At 41.0% G+C, this 16,777-nt stretch overlaps 1 pseudogene; it reads left to right on the top strand.

The window, feature by feature from the left end:
• The first annotated feature begins 10,869 nt into the window (after positions 1 to 10,869).
• Positions 10,870 to 11,024, top strand: LOC114505771 (annotated as a pseudogene).
• The last annotated feature ends 5,753 nt before the right edge of the window (positions 11,025 to 16,777 follow it).

The following is a 16,777-nucleotide window of genomic DNA, read 5'->3' as shown; positions in this document are numbered from 1 at the left end:
AAACATCAATGTGCAGTTGCTGGGGGCCATGGCCTGCAACCCAGGCATATGTCCTGGCTGGGAATCGAACCTGCGATGCTTTGGTTCACAGCCTGAGCTAAATCCACTGAGCTGTGCCAGCCAGGGAAAAAACTTTATTTTTTTACACCACCATCTGCCTCACAAGTCTGGTTATTGTGATGATAGGCAGCTGACTTCCATTTTTTGTTTGGTTATGTAGACACATATTTATACTACATTTGTGGGTACAGTCAACAATTAACATAATAATTACAATGAGGGGATCCATGGTGGTTGTGCTTTGAGGAGTAGGATGAGAGGAAATTACTTTGATACCCCAAAGGTATGTTATCTTAGATGCAAAAAAATGACAGCATCAGTTAAGGTGAAGATTGACCAACCTTAAGGAAAAATACTGCCCTGGGACGTGACTACCTGCCATGAACCACCTTTAGTTATTAGAAAAATTTAATTTCAGACCATCCTATGTGGTTACTTCGGTCTCAGAGTTTGTAACACCACCACACAGGCCTCCCATGAACTTCTCCGGTTTATTAAGTAGCCCCCTTTTTGTCCACAGTTCATGTATTCATTCAGTCAGCAACCCTTTACCAAATATTTACTTTAGGCTGTGCAAGGACTGGACCAGGCCTTAGGGAAACAGGATGAGAGGACATGGTATCTGTCCCCAGGAAGATCACAGTTTACTGGAGAAGACAGACAGAAAAATCACACGAGAGTCAAGCATTAACGGAGGCGCATACAGGATGCTGCAGGGTCACCAAGGGACAACTGGCTAAGTCTACCTGGGGGTGTGGGGCTCACAAAGGTGGTGACAGTTGGGTCAGGCCTTGAAGGATGAGCAAGAGTTTTCCAGGCAGACTAGGAGGAGCAAGAGCCTTCCAAGCAGAGGGAAGAGCATGGGCAAAGGCACGGAGATGTGAGGGAGCATGGTAGGATGTTCAGCTTCGAGAGCAGCATGATCAGATGGAGTCCTTCCCTGACTTGACATGTGTGTGCTGTGCACTACACTGGGTGGTGGGGTGACGGCAGTGAAGAAACCAAGTCCCTTAACTCACGGAGCTTGCATTCTGGTTGCAGACATCCACACAGAGCGAAGGGATACAAATAAAGTGGGGCATGGTAACAGAGAGGGAGCAGAGGGTGGTTTTAGACAAGGGTGGCCAGAGAAGACCTTCCTGCCCAGGTGACATTTGAGCAGACTGAAGCGAGGGAGCAGGCCTTGCTAATGAATGGGGAAAGGTCACACCAGGCAGCGGGAACTGCAGGTGCAAAGGCCCTGAGGTGGGAACGTGTTTGGTGTGACATCGGAACATGCAGGTGGGATTGGGAAGTACTGGAGCAGCACGAGGGGGTCGAGTGGGGGGCGAAGTTGGTAGGGGATGGGGTGGGTGAGGTACAGGAAGACCCCATCAAGGAGGGCCATGTGGACCACAGCAAGGGGTAGAGATCTCATTGTGGATGGGATGGGGAGTGTTTGCTGAGACTGCATGTTGCGGTATGAGAGGAAAGTGAGGTGTTAGGATGACGTGAGGGTTTTCACCCAAGCAACTAGAAGGATAGAGATGCCATTAAGTGAGATGGAAGAGATGGGGGGGGGGAGATGAAGAGGACCTCAGTTTGGACGTGCTGTGTGAGAGACCCATTAGATGTCTCAAACTGGAGCTCTGAGAAAGCAGCTGGATCTGTCTGCATGGAACCTGAGCAGGGGCCAGGGCAGCAGTGCTGGTGCATAGGGGGCATTTAAAGACCTGAGGCAGGATGTGATCCTGGAGGGAGGGAGTGCACAGACAGAAGTGGTCCAAGGCCCAAACCCTGTGGCTCTCCAGCCTCCAGACTCTAGAGGATAAAGTGAGCAGGAGCCAGCAGAAGGCACTGACTGATTGTTTGGTGAGATTAAAGGAAAACCAATAGAGCCTGGAGTCCCAGAAGCCAAGGGAAGAAAGAGTTACAAGGAGAACATGATGATAACTATATCGAATTATGACAGGTGGGCATAGGTAACCAGGTTCTTGGTGATCATGGGCAAAGAATCGAACTGAACACATAGAGAGTTTATAGCAGAAAGAGGGAGAGCAGATTTGTTAAGCGATAATACACTCCACAGAACATGGGAGCGGGCCAGCTCTGAGCAGAGATTGACCTCGGAGCTGGAGGGATTCTATTCTTAAGGGCATATATTTCCTGGCTAGTTTTGGCAGGGTTTTATTGTGCATGTACAAGTAGTTGTATTACTTTAAAGCTACTGCACATGTGGTCTCCCATGGTTTTCTTTGATTGTCCACTGGGGGAGGGGGTGATACGATGTTAATTCATTATAATGCTATTATACTGAAGCAGGGGTCATGTAGCATCTTCTGCATAGGTGCATTCTTGATTCACCATGATTCAGTGCTTTTCCAAAAAGTGGGAACAACTGGTCTTGGAACAGGGTCTCTAATCCTGTATTGATGTCCTTTGTCTTAGCCCTGGGGCACCTCTGGGGTACCCTCCTTCCTGACTTTCTCCTGCCTAAAAATGCTGCCAAGAGGCCTAGTAATGCTCACCACTGGATTGGACATCAGGAAGGTAGGACACAGAAAACTAAATATCCACATGCAAAAAAAATAAAATAAATTGAATCCTTATCTTACACTATCACAAAAATCAACTAAAAATAAAGACTCAAACATAAGACTTGAAAGTGTAAAGTTTCTAGAAGAAACATAAGAGAAAATCTTTTTTTTAACAAGTGATTTTTTAAAAGATTTTATTTATTTATTTTTAGAGAGGGAAGGGAGAGAGATAGAGAGAGAGAAACATCAATGTGTGGTTGCTGGGAGTCATGGCCTGCAACCCAGGCATGTACCCTGACTGGGAATCGAACCTGTGACACTTTGGTTCGCAGCCCGTGCTCAATCCACTGAGCTATGCCAGCCAGGGCTGAGAAAATCTTTATGACATTGGTCTTGACAGTGATTTCATGGAAATGACACCAAAAGCACAAATCAACAAATAGAACTACATCAACCTAAAAGGCTTCAGCAAAAGAAACAATTAACAGAGTAAAAATGCAATCTATAGAATGGGAGAAAATATTTGCAAACTATATATCTGATATGGGAATTGTCTCCAAAGTATGTAAAGAATTCCTATAACTCCTCAGTAAAAAAAAAAATAAAAACTAACAACCCAGTTAAAAAATGGGCTAAAGATTTGATTAGACATTTCTCAGACATATACAAGTGGTTGACAGATATAGGAAAAGATACTCAATGTCACTAATCATCAGGTAAGTGCAAATCAAAACCATGATATCACCTCAAACCTGTTAGATACCTATTAACAACAGCAACAAATATAACAATAAGAACAAAAGACAAGAATTGTTGGTGAGGATGTGGAGAAATTGGAACCACTGTATACTGTTGGTGCAGCTTCTAAGGAAAACAGTATGGAGGTGCCTCAAAAAAGTAAAAATGAGACTTCTGGCCAAGATGTAGGTAGATATGCTTCACCCCTTTGCACAACAAAAAGGACAACAACCAGTATAAAAACAAAAAACAAACCAGAACTGCCAGAAAATCTAACTGAATGGAAGTCTGACCACCAAGGAATTAAAGAAGAAATACTCACTTTCTGGGTTAAAGTGAAACCTGAAAAGCCAGTGTTCATGCTGCCTGTCACCTACTAGACCCAATAAGCAGGGACAGAGAATGAATCTTTATGGGCACTTCATTCAGGTGCCCAACTATCTGAGAAGATGGAGGGTTTGTACGCTAATAGACCATCTTAAATTCCATTTTAAACTGATCCTTTTTATATGGAGTAGAAAAGTGTGGGTAAGGGGATTGGAATTCTGGGAAAAAGTTGATCAGATAAAAAGCTGCAGCATTCTTTCGTCTGTGCCCTGGGCAGTGGGCATCTATCCCTGGAGCACAATGACTCAGATGCCATCGTGACTGCTTGCTGTCCTCCTGAGGCACAACGGGTGGAACTGTTTACCATCTCCTGGAGTCAAGGTGGGGCATACCTTCAGTTCCTGAAACAATAGCTTTTATCTGCATTGATTTCTAAGCTTATTAGCTATTACCTGAAACTAAAATTTTTCCAACATTTGAGTCCCCCATCAGTAGGAGGGGCAGAGACAGGCAGCTGGGGCAGAGAGGACACATGTCAAGTCAGTGGCTGGCAGACCCAGTGGTCCCATATTCACATGCAGGTGAACTGGGAGGAACAACTAGGGAGTGAGACACACAGAAGAACCCAGGGGTCCAGCACAGGGAAATAAAGCCTCAGAACCTCAGGATATAAAAACCTGTGGGATCTGCGGTGGCAGGAGAAACTCCAAGCCTCACAAGAGAGTTCATTGGAGGGGCCCATGGGGTCCTAGAACATACACAAGCCCACCCACCTGGGAATCAGCACCAGAAAGGCACAATTTGCTTGTGGGTACTGGGGGAAGTTACTGAAAGCAAGGTGAGAGCTGAGGAAGTGACACTGTTCCCTCTCTGACCCCTCTCCCACAGACAGCACCACAACACAGCAACCTGGGTTGCCCCACCCTGGCCAATACCTAAGGCTCTGCCCCTTACAACATAACAGGTGCGCAGAAACAAAGAAATAGGATCAAATGAAAGAACAGACCAAAACTCCAGAGAAAGAACTAAGCAACAAGGAGATAGTCAAGCTATTAGATGCAAAATTCAAAACACTGGTAATCAGAATGCTCACAGAAATGGTTGAGTATGGTTGCAAACTAGAGGAAGAAATGAAGGCAATGCAAAGTGATAAAGAAACATATGCAGGAAGCCAACAGTGAAGGAAAGAAAACCAGAACTCAAATCAATGATTTGGAGAAGAAGGAAGAAATAAATATTCAACCAGAAAAGAATGAAGAAACAAGAATTCAAAAAAATGAGGAGAGGCTTAGGAAAATCCGGGACCACTTTAAATGTTCCAACATCTGAATCACAGAGGTGCCAGAAAGGACAAAAGGAAGAGCAAGAAACTGAACACTTATTTGAAAAAAATAATGAAAGAGAACTTCCCCAATCTTGCAAAGGAAATAGGCTTCCAGGAAGCTCAGAGAATCTCAAAGAGGTTGGACCCAAGGAAGCACATACCAAGTCACATCATAATTATATGACCCAAGACTCAAGATAAGGAGAAAATCTTAAAATCAGCAAGAGAAGAAGAGACAGTTACCTACAAAGGAGTTTCCAGAAGACTGTCAGCTGGCTTCTCCAAAGAAATCTTGCAGGCAAGAAGAGGCAGGAAAGAAATATTCAAAGTCATGAAGGGCAAGGACCCACATCCAAGATGACTCTATCCAGCAAAGCTATCATTTAGAATGGAAGGGCAGATAAAGTGCTTCCCAGATAAAGTCAAGTAATCTAAGAAAAAGAAGATAAAAATATGAACACTAAAATGACAACAAACACAACTATCAACAACTGAACCTAAAGAAAAACAAAAACAAACTAAGGAAACAACTAGAACAGGAACAGAGTCACAGAAATAGAGATCACATGGAGGGTTATCAGTGGGAAGGGGAGAGAATGAGGGAAAAGGTACAGAGAATAAGAAGCATAATTAGTAGGTAGAAAATAGACAGGGGGAGGTTCAGAATAGTATAAGAAATGGGAAGCCCAAAGGATTTATATGTACGACCCATGGACAGTTCGTGTGGTGCAGCATGGAGGGGCATAAAGGGAAGAAAAAAAGAATGGAACAACTGTAATAGCATAATCAATAAAATACAGTTTAAAATTTTTAATGGAATTACCATATGATGTAGCAGTCTGGGTATTGAGCCAAGAGAATTGAAATCTGGCTCTCCAAGAGGTATTTGAAATCCTATGTTCATTGTAGCACTATGCACGACAGCCAAGATGTGGAAACAACCTATATCTCCATCCACAGATGGATAAAGAAAACATGGTATGTAAAGTCAATGCAATATTATTCAGCCTTAAAAAAGGAAGGAAATTCTGCCATATGTGACAACATGAGTGAACCTTTAGGACATCATGATATGTGAAATAGGCCAGTCACAAAAGGACAAATACTATATGATTCCTGTTAGATGAAGTATCTAAATAGTCAAACTCATAGAAGCACAGAACAGAATGGTGGTTATAAAGGGCTAGGGGTAGGGGAAAATGAGGACTTGCTAATCTATGGTTATCAAGTTTCAATAATGTAAGATGAATAGAAATCTGCTGCACAAGATTATGCCAACAGTAAATGCTACTGTATTGTACACTCAAAAATCTGTTAAGATGTTGACACAACATCTCCTGTTAAGTATTCTTTTTTAAGAGTTTATTTGAGTCAAACTGACAGCAGACATCTCAGGAGTAAGAACTCAAATGCCCCTCATGTTAGTGTTCTTACCACAATGAAATATTTTTTTTTAATTTTTAAAAAATGTAGGGATATGGGGACTTCCAGCCAAGATGGAGGCATAGGTAGACACACTGTGTCTCCTCGCACAACCAAGATAGAGATGACAACAATTTAGAAACAGAATAACAACCAAAACTGACAGAAAATTGATTTGAATGGAAGTCAGACAACCAAGAAAATAGACACGTTCTTCCAGACAGGTAGGAGGGGCGGAGTCGGGCAGCCTCGAGGAGAGCAGAGAGCATTGGGACTGGGGGCGTGAGGCATCCGGGGAGCGCAAGACCGCAGTGTGTGGACCCTGAGTGCGCAAGGGGCAGCTGGCAGACCCCAGCCAAGGGGTGGCAAATGGCAGACCCAGCAAGGTGGCGATGGTGAAGTAAGGCATTGCACACAACCCAGGATCACAGTGCTGGGAAATAGAGCCTTGGGGCACTGATTGAGGACACCTGTGGGGATTGAGGCACAGGGAGGAACTCCCAGCCTCACAGAAGAGGTCCTTGGAGGGTCCCACAGTGTGCACAAGCCCACCCACACAGGAATTGGCACCAGAGGGACCCAGTTTGCTTGGGGGAAGCAGCGGAATGGACTGAGGTCCCACAGAGAGCAAAGCAAGCGCCATTGTTCCCTCTCAGACCACGCTCCACATACAACATCACAACTCAGCAACTGAGGTGCCCCTCCCTGGTGAACACCTGAGGTTCCGCCTCTCATACGTAACAGGCGTGACCAGACCAAAGGGGGAAAAAAAAGATGGCTCAAACAGAAGTGAAAGCCCCATATCCAGTTTTCTTAAGCAACCAAGAGATAGCCAACCATCAGATACACAGTTCAAAGCACTGGTGATTCAGGATGCTCAGAGAATTGGTTGATTTTGGTCACAAATTAGATGAACAAATGAAGGGTATAATAAGTGAAAGGAAGAAAAATGCACAGGGAACCAATAGTGATGGAATGAAAGCTGGGTCTCACATCAATGGAGTGGACCAGAAGGAAAAAAACAACAACAACAACCAGAAAAGAATGAAGAAATAAGAATTTTAAAAAATGAGGAGGGGCTTAGGAACCTCCAGGACATCTTTAAATGACCCAACATCTGAATTATAGGAGTACCAGAAGGAGAAGAGGAAGAGCAACCAGTGGAAAACTTATTTGAACAAATAATAAAGAAGAACTTCCCCAGTCAGGCAAAGGAAATAGACTTCTAGGAGGTCCAGGAAAGCTCAGAGAGTTCCAAAGAAGTTGGACCAAAGGAGAAACACACCAAGGCACATCATAATTACATTAGCCAAGGTAAAAATGAAGGAGAGAATCCTAGAAGCAGCAAGAGATAAGGGGACAGTAACCTACAAAGGAGTTCCCATCAGACTGTCAGCTAATTTCTCAAAAGAGACCTTACAGACAAGAAGGGGCTGGAAAGAAGTCTTCCAAGTCATGAAAGGCAAGGACCTACATCCAAGATTGCTCTATCCAGCAAAGCTTTCATTTAGAACGGAAAGGCAGATAAAGTGCTTCTCAGATAAAGCCAAGTTAAAGGAGTTCATCATCACCAAGCCCTTATTATAGAAATGTTAAAGGGACTTATCTAAGAAAAAGAAAATACAAAACATGTATAGTAAAATGACAGCAAACTCACAATTATTAACAACCACACCTAAAACAAAAACTAAAACAAACTAACCAAACAACTAGAACAGAACAGAACCACAGAAATGGAGATCACATGGAGGGTTAGCAACAGGGGAGTGGGAGGAGGAGAGAGGGGGAAAAGGTACAGAGAATAAGTAGCATAGATGGTAGGTAGAAAATAGACAGGGGAGGGCAAGAATAGTATGGGAAATGTAGAAGCTAAAGAACTTATGACACAAGGACATGAACTAAAGGGGGAATGTGGGTGGGAGAGGGTGTGCAGGGTAGAGGGAAATAAAGGGGGGAAATGGGACAATTGTAATAGCATAATCAATAAAATATATTTTAAAATTTAGGGATATGAATGCCAACAACAGAATTAAGCTTCCAGATAACACATTTTCTCTGCCAGGAAATAAGGTTTTCCTCGAATGCCAATAATCATTCAAGCTCACTAGTTTCCTCATATGAAATACTTTAATCCAATAAACTAACCTCATTGATGAACTCCAATCCCAAACCCTGGCCAGGTAGCTCACAGTTTGTTAGAAATAAAGCAAGTCTTGCCCTGAAGGTATGGCTCAGTGGATTGAGTGCCAGCCTGGGAACTGAAGGGTCACTGGTTCGACTCCCAGCTAGGGCACATGCCTACGTTGTGGGCCAGGTCCACAATTGGGGCTGTGTGAGAGGCAACCAGTCTATATTTCTCTTGCACATCAATGTTTCTCTCCATCTCTTTCTCCCTTCCTTCCCCTCTCTCTAAAAATAAATAAAAACTTTAAAATAAAAAAATAAGGCAAGCCTTCAAGCCAGAGGAACAACCCCATGTACCTAGCAAGACAAATGAAAACAAATCCAGACCCAGACATTGTAATAAAACTGTAGAGAATAAAAAGGAAAAAAAAACTTAAGAGACAAGATAGAAAAACAACTTATAAAGTAACAATAAATAACTACAGCCCTGGCTGGTGTGGCTCAGTGGACTGAGTGCTGGCCTGCAAACCCAAAGGTCACCAGTTTAATTCCCAGTCAGGGCACATGCCTGGGTTGCAGGCCGCATTCCCAGTTGGAAGCATGTGAAAGACAACCACACAATGATGTTTCTCTCCCTCTCTTTCTCTCTCACTTCCCTTCTGTCTAAAATAAATACATAAACTCTAAAAAAAAAAAGAATAACTACAGACCTCAAAAAAAAAATACCTGAGATATGTGTTAAGAGAAACAAAAGTCAATCAAGAATCCTATACTCACTCATCAAACTCAGAAAGTGTAATAAATTTATTGTTTTAAAACTCAGTACTGCCCTGGCTGGTGTGGCTCAGTGGACTAAGTGCCAGCCTTCAAACCAAGAGTCACTGGTTTAATTCCTAGTCAGGGCACACGCCTGGGTTGCAGGCCAGGCCCCCAGTTGGAGGCGTGTGAGGGGCAACCACACATTGATGTTTCTCTCCCTCTCTTTCTCACTCCCTTCCCCTCTCTAAAAAATAAATAAATAAAATCTTAAAAAGAAAACAAAACAAAACTCAATACTTACTATGTGCTAGGTATTTTTCTAAATGCTTGGGATACACAGTGAATGAAACTGACAGAAATCTATGCCCTCATGGAAATGACACTATAGTGGAGAGATAAAGGAAACAAACAATAAACAAAGAGCGGAATTATATAATAGGTAAAAACAGGTAAAGGGATTGAGATACTGGGAAAGGAAATGGGTTGAAAGTTATTAAAGCAGCCCTGGCTGGGTAGCTCAGTTGGTTAGAGTGTCGTCTGGATTTGCCAAGGTTCCATACATGATTAGGGCACACAGAAAAACCAACCAGTGAATGCATAAGTAAGTGGCACAACAAATCAATGTTTCTCTTTCCCTTCTTCTCTTTATCTAAAATCAATTTTTTGGAAGGTAATAGGTTTTTTTTAAGATTTTATTTATTTATTTTTAGAGAGAGAAGGGAGGGAGAAAGAGAGAGAGAGACATCAATGTGTGGTTGCTGGGGGTCGTGGCCTGCAACCCAGGCATGTGCCCTGACCTGGAATCGAACCTGCGATGCTTTGGTTTGCAGCCTGTGATCAATCCACTGAGCTATGCCAGCCAGGGCTTCTAAAATCAATTTTTTAAAAAGCAAGTTATTAGCCCTGGCTGGTGTGGCTCAGTGGATTGAGCACTGGACTGCGAACCAAAGGGTTGCCGGTTCGATTCTGAGTCAGGGCACACGCCTGGATTGTGGGCCAGGTCCCCTAGTAGGAGGCACAGGAGAGGCAACCACACATTGATGTTTCTTGCTTTCTCTTTCTCCCTCCCTTCCCCTCTCTCTAAAAAGAAATACTTTTTTTTTAAACTTTCATTTAAAAAAGTGTAAGGAAATTGCATCGAGAAAGGAGAAAAAAAGAAATTGTGAGTAGAAGACTTTGCAAAACATAAATGTTACCCTGTGTGGGTGGTTCAGTTAGTTGGAGTGTCAACCAGTCACCAAAATGCTATGAGTTCAATTCCAGGTCAGGGCAAATATCTAGGTTGTGGGTTCAATCACTGTTTGGGGTACATACAGGAGGAAACCAATCGATGTTTCTCTGTCTCCCTTCCTTTCTCTCTAAAATCAATAAACATATCCTCTAGTGAAGATTTTTTAAAAACCTAAATTTGTACTCTTTATATAAATAGGAGATTAAAAAAATGAAACCCAAATTACCTTATAACCATAACATAAAAAAGTGGATGTTGTGATAGGAGTTAATACTGGAGTTAAAGCACTGAAAATTCCACATACTATTTAAAAGAATAATGTAGTTAATTACTAACTCTAAACTTACTAAAATTACACATGCATGTTGAGCTTTGAACTGAGGCAATATGGTAGCCAATGAGGTTTATCTGAGGTGCAATTATTGCTAATTGAAAAAAAATAGAGGTGCATGTTGAAAAAATGCTTAAATGGCATAAATCTCATTTATTTAAAACAATATTTCTCACCTTTATCAAACTGAAGACTGCAAAAAATAAAAGCAGTGCTTTATCGAGTTGTTATTAACCATGGGAACAGTATTGCCACCTATGAACCCAACTCACATGTGCCAAACCTATCCTACCTCCCTTCACAGAACAGTCCTGAAGCTTAATCAAATAAAGCTACTGTACACAACATTTACATTAGAAAAATATAGCTGGATGCAGGAAAACCAGGGGTGCTGTTCCCTATAGGTAAAGTTTGCTCCACAGTTGGGACATCTTAGCTTCCTCAAGGCGAAACAGCAGAAGAATCCCAAAAGGGACAAAAGGATGGCCAAGAAGATGCCCAGGAGGGTTACGGAGTCCTCCAGCACCCCAACTCTGCAGACTGTGTGGCCACCAATGACAACAATGGAATTGGCAGAGTACCAGGTGACATTTCCACTATGGATGCTGTAGATCCTGAGGTGGTGGTTGGGTATCCCTGTGGACAAGAACACAACATCAGAAGAGGGCAGGGAGGAAAATCTCAGGAGTTAGAGAACCACTTCTCCTGCCCTTCCTCCCCTGACACCACATGTTGAAATTTTAAATTAACACTAAAAAGATAGGAAAAACAAACAAAACATACACCAAAAAACTGAAAACATGGCCTGGCCGTGTAGTTTGGTTGCAGCTCCATCCTGATGTGCCAGGGTTGTGAGTTCAATCGCTGGTCACAGCTCATACAGGGATCAACCAATGAATGCATGGATGGGTGGAAGAGTCAATTAATGTTTCTCTTTCTCTCTCTCCCTTCCTCTCTCTCTCTCTAGATTCAGTAAATAAAAATTAAAAAAGACTAAAAACACAACCCTAAATAGCTAATAAGTTAATAAGAAAATCTAAACAAGAATCATGAAAAGGTTAAAACTGATCACAATAAAATACATATAAAAATGTGAGTTGCATCTAAAATGGAAAAATGAGTAACTTTATAGTGTAAAATGCACTTTAAAAAACATTCCAAAATAATGCATTGCAAATTCAATTTGTGAAGCTGGGGGAGTGCAGAAGAAGCCTAACAGAGAGAAAAAATAATAGAGAAGAGCAAAAATTAATAAAAACAAAACAAACACACAAAAAATGGAAGTGATCAATAAAACTAAAAGCTGGTTCTTTAAAAAGACTAATATAATAGACATACCTTTATCAAGATTAAGCTATTTAAAAAGATGAAAGATATATTGGGTTGGCCAAAAAGTTAATTTTTTTCCGTAAGATGGCTCTAGTAGCGCTTAGTTGTGCTTAACTTCATTTGAAACAATTTAGTTAGATTGTATTGTCATAGCTGTCATATCAGCATACATTTTTTTTATTTTATTTGTTTATTTTTAGAGGGGAAGGGAGGGAGATAGACAGAGAGAGAGAGAAACATCAATATGCAGTTGCTGGGGGTGATGGCCTGCAACCCAGGCATGTACCCTGGCTGGGAATCGAACCTGGACACTTTGGTTCCCAGTCCACGCTCAATCCACTGAGCTACGCCAGCCAGGGCTCATTTTTTAAAAACTTATCAAAATTGGTGAATTTTTGTGTAGCTATTTTAATATTGAAGGTAGAAGAAAATATGCAACATTTTAGGCATATTGTGCTTTATTATTTCAAGAAAGGTAAAAATGCAACTGAAACACAAAAGAAGTTTCTTCAGTGTATGGAGAAAGTGCTGTGACTGACTGAATATGTCAAAAGTGGTTTGGGAAGTTTTGTGCTGGAGATTTCTCTTTGGACGATGCTCCACTGTTCAGTAGACCAGCTGAAGTTAATAATGATCAAATTGAGACATTAACTGAGAACAATCAACATTATACCACGTGGGAGATGGCCAACACTCTCAAAATATCCAAATCAATAAAGTTATTGGTGAAAATGAAAAATGTGTCTTTTATTTTATGGACTTTTTGGCCAACCCAATATATAAGTAATATCAAAGAAAAGACACAACTACAGATTAAAGCCATACAGGACACTTTAGAAACATGGATAATGAACATGTTTTCATCTGCACACTGAAATCCATCAAAATTATAATAGGTAATTATAAAAGAGATGGACCCACAAGGTCAGAAAACTTGCTTAGCTGAATGGAGGACTTATGAAAGTACACTCATGAAGGAAGCCAACAGGCAATAAGCCAATTTTTGGTGTAGAAACTCAGAAAAGTTCAAGAACTGAAGGCATCCGTGTAAATAGTATTTCACATTATGTGCAACAACTGTAATGTGCTAGGAAAAGATATATGATTTCTATTGGTCAAAATCACGGCTAATATTGCTATGGTTTATTGCTTACATTCCTAATTGAGGGAAATGCTAAATTTCATTTAATGGTTAGTGAAAATAAAGATGTAGTTTTTCCATCCAAGCTCACAATTTCATACATGCACAAAGTATAACCCAGCAATTCCACTCTGAGGTCAATATCCAACAGAAATATTTGAATGCACAAACATAGACAACAATGTACAAGGCAACATTATAATAGGCAAAAACTGGAAACAACCCAAATGGTCAAAAACAGTGCAGTGGCATCTAGCAAACTGGAGAGTCCAAGAAACGCAAAATGAAGTTCCAGGACAACATCTGTGTAGCAGGCCTAAAAATCACTCAGTCCTTGTAAGAGTAGAAGGGTAAATGGCAGGAGGAACAAACAAAAAACCTAATAGACTACCTGATTCATTTGAGTTTAAGGAGTAGAATTTTACAACTCTGAAGGGATTGGCCAAAAAATTAGTAACGGGAGCCCTGGCAGGGTAGCTTTGGTTAGAGCATTGTCCCGCTGTGCCAAAGTGATGGAGGATTGCAGATTCAATCCTCCATCAAGATACATACAAGAATCAATCAATGAATGCATAAATAAGTGGAACAATGTACCTATGTTTTTTCTCTTTCTTTTCCTCTCTCTAAAATCAATAAAGATAAAAATAAATTAGTAATAGGTACAAGGAAAGAAATCAATCAAACAAAATAACCAAAATAATCATTAACTCCAGGAAAAACAAAGTGTCATATATGAAAGAAGCATAATATTACACTATTGTCTCAACTATGAACAACATTTATATAGGTATAATAATGGTAACACTAATGACTTAATAAAAATATAACATTGTTACAGGGTGCAGCCAAGAGGGGGGATCCCAAATAGGCATTTGAAATGGGGTCTAGAACTCAAGGTGTCTAGGAGATTTTAAGGTGTCTTCACCCCTTCCCCCACAGGTGTGAGTTGGGGGAAAGGGCACACAGAGCAAGAACATGCAGGGCAGCTTTGCAGCTAATCTATGGCATGGTCATTTAGCATACCTATAGCCTTTGGCTGGTCACTTAGATATGCTAAATAGCTATGGCCATGCTCAAGGCCAGGGGGATGGAAAGGGATCTCCCCACAAGATGTGACTGGGGGGCAGGTCCCCTGAGTTACAGCACCTGCGTGGGAGCTGGGAGAAGACTGGCTCCATGACATGGAGTGACACCTGCCCAGACCCACGATGGCGACCAGAAAAGCTGGAGGAGACAACAGATTGAGGGCAAGTGTGCCCAAGTGTAGGAGGAGTCGGAAATGGGGCTGCAGAAGATTAAAACCCCAGACACAGCAGCCATTGGGGGAGAACCACGCAGCCTGGACAGAGTGGAGACTCCCACAGCCCTGAGAGGGAGAACCACTTGGCCTGGACAGAGTAAGGACCCCAACAGCTTTAGAAGGAGAACCACCACCTGGTTTTAGCAGAGATCCCGGCAACTCAGCTGGGGGTGCCGGGAACCCAGAGAGGTCTCCCAGTCGAGATGGAAGACTAACTGGGAAGAACCAGAGGACTGCCTGAGCCATAGACTTCTATTTCCTTTCCTGAGATACAGTACTCTAGACTAAGCAAAGGGGGAAGGAAGGAAAGACTGTGTGTTTGTAGGTGTTTTTAAGGACTTTAAGATTTTTGATAAAGACATTAAGTCACTACTTGAAGTTTGTATAGCATTAAATAAACATTTCCTTCCCTTTTCACAAATCTCTGGCATTGAGAGATGTCTTTCCTAGGACGGCGGACATAACAGACCTGGGGCCTTCTTTCAATAATAGTATATCATCCCAGGCCCCCCTTGTTTGTTCTGTAACAACATTGCATCCCTGGCTGGTGTGGCTCAGTGGATTGAGTGCTGGCCTGTGAACCAAAGGACTGCCAGTTTGATTCCCGGTCAGGGCACATGCCTGGATCATAGGCCAGATCAAGTCCCCAGTGGGAGCCGTGAGAGACGCAACGACACATTGATGTTTCTCTCCCTCTCTTTCTCCCTCCTTCTTTTGTCTAAATAAATAAATAAAATATTAAAAATAGATATAACATTGGGATAATAAGTATATGCAAGAACAAGACTTTCCATCGTGAATAAATCTCTTTAGAAGTATTACTATTATTTACTTGTGGTTTGCCAGTCTGCCATGACTTGTATAAATTAGTAACATCATTTGTGAGCTGGAACTATTTTCTACAATGGACATGTTTATGATATCATAAAATTCTCCAAAACATGTTTATTTTTAATTGATTTTAAAGAGAGAGAGTGAAACAGCGATGTGAACAAGAAACATTGATTAGCTGCCTCTCCTATATGCCTCAGCCATGGATAGAACCAGTAACCTAGGTTATATGCCCTAACTAGAAATCGAACTTGCAACCTTTTGGTGTATGGGAAGAAGTTCCAACTGAGCTGCCTATTCAGGGCTCCACAGCATGTTTTACAAGCTATTGGAGCTAATGCATACCTTAACACAGGATGGGTAAAGACAGGTTCTTTAGTAAAATATGACAAGAGCTGTTATCTCCTTATACTGAATGTCAGGGAGGCACAATAAAGCAGACACTCATTGCTTACAATAAAGAGCAAAATATAGTCAAATTTACTCTTACTTGGAAATGCCTTCCAAATGATTAGTCATCCCAATAAATTTAATTAAAACAAAAGATGATTAGTCAGGTAACATGGTTTTTTTATCTAGGCAACAGGGTCTCCAGCTTTTTTATTAGTATTTTTAAATTAATAAATCATTATAAAAATTTAAATAAAATTCATTTTATTACTATTTATATTAGAAGAAATTTATAGCATAGTGTGTAAGTGAACCAAATATTTTATTTTAGGTCCCCAAAATTGTTTTCTCCTTGTCCAATAATTGTCCATTTTTTTCTTTTAATTGAGAGTGAACAGAATATTCAAATACTTGTGTTCTATATTTCCCCTCTTATACATTTTCTGATTCAACTTGTGTGCCCACACAGGTGTGTATTTTAGGGAGGTGGTGGATATGAGAATGCAATGCTCATCTTAAATAAAATTCAATAGATAACTCTCCTTTGTTTCTGTGCAAAACTGAGTACAGTAGAATTTTGTAAATTAATTAGGCAAACAACCTTTAGTTTTGAGTTTAAGATTTATGAAAAAATCCAAATAGCTTCTTAAAATTGTAGAATTGCTGATTTAAAATTATTCATCTTAACATCATCGAGATAAAGCTTTTCTATTTTGAATACCCTGTTCTTAGCTGATGACAATTTCATTTTAAAACTCACCATTGTTCATTATTCATATAATTATGTCAACAATGGTTTAAGCTATTTGAAACCGTCAAAAGGCAAAGATCTCTAAAATCCATAAAGAGAAAATGTGAACTAGGAGATGTGTTAACGTCAAATACTTTTAAAAATCTTTGGGACACTGCACTACTTGAAAATAAGAACATACTCATGATGAACCATTTTCTCCT

Source organism: Phyllostomus discolor, chromosome X (genome assembly GCF_004126475.2).
Source record: "Phyllostomus discolor isolate MPI-MPIP mPhyDis1 chromosome X, mPhyDis1.pri.v3, whole genome shotgun sequence".
Classification (NCBI taxonomy): Eukaryota; Metazoa; Chordata; class Mammalia; order Chiroptera; family Phyllostomidae; genus Phyllostomus; species Phyllostomus discolor.
This window is presented reverse-complemented; position numbering and strand designations above follow the sequence as displayed.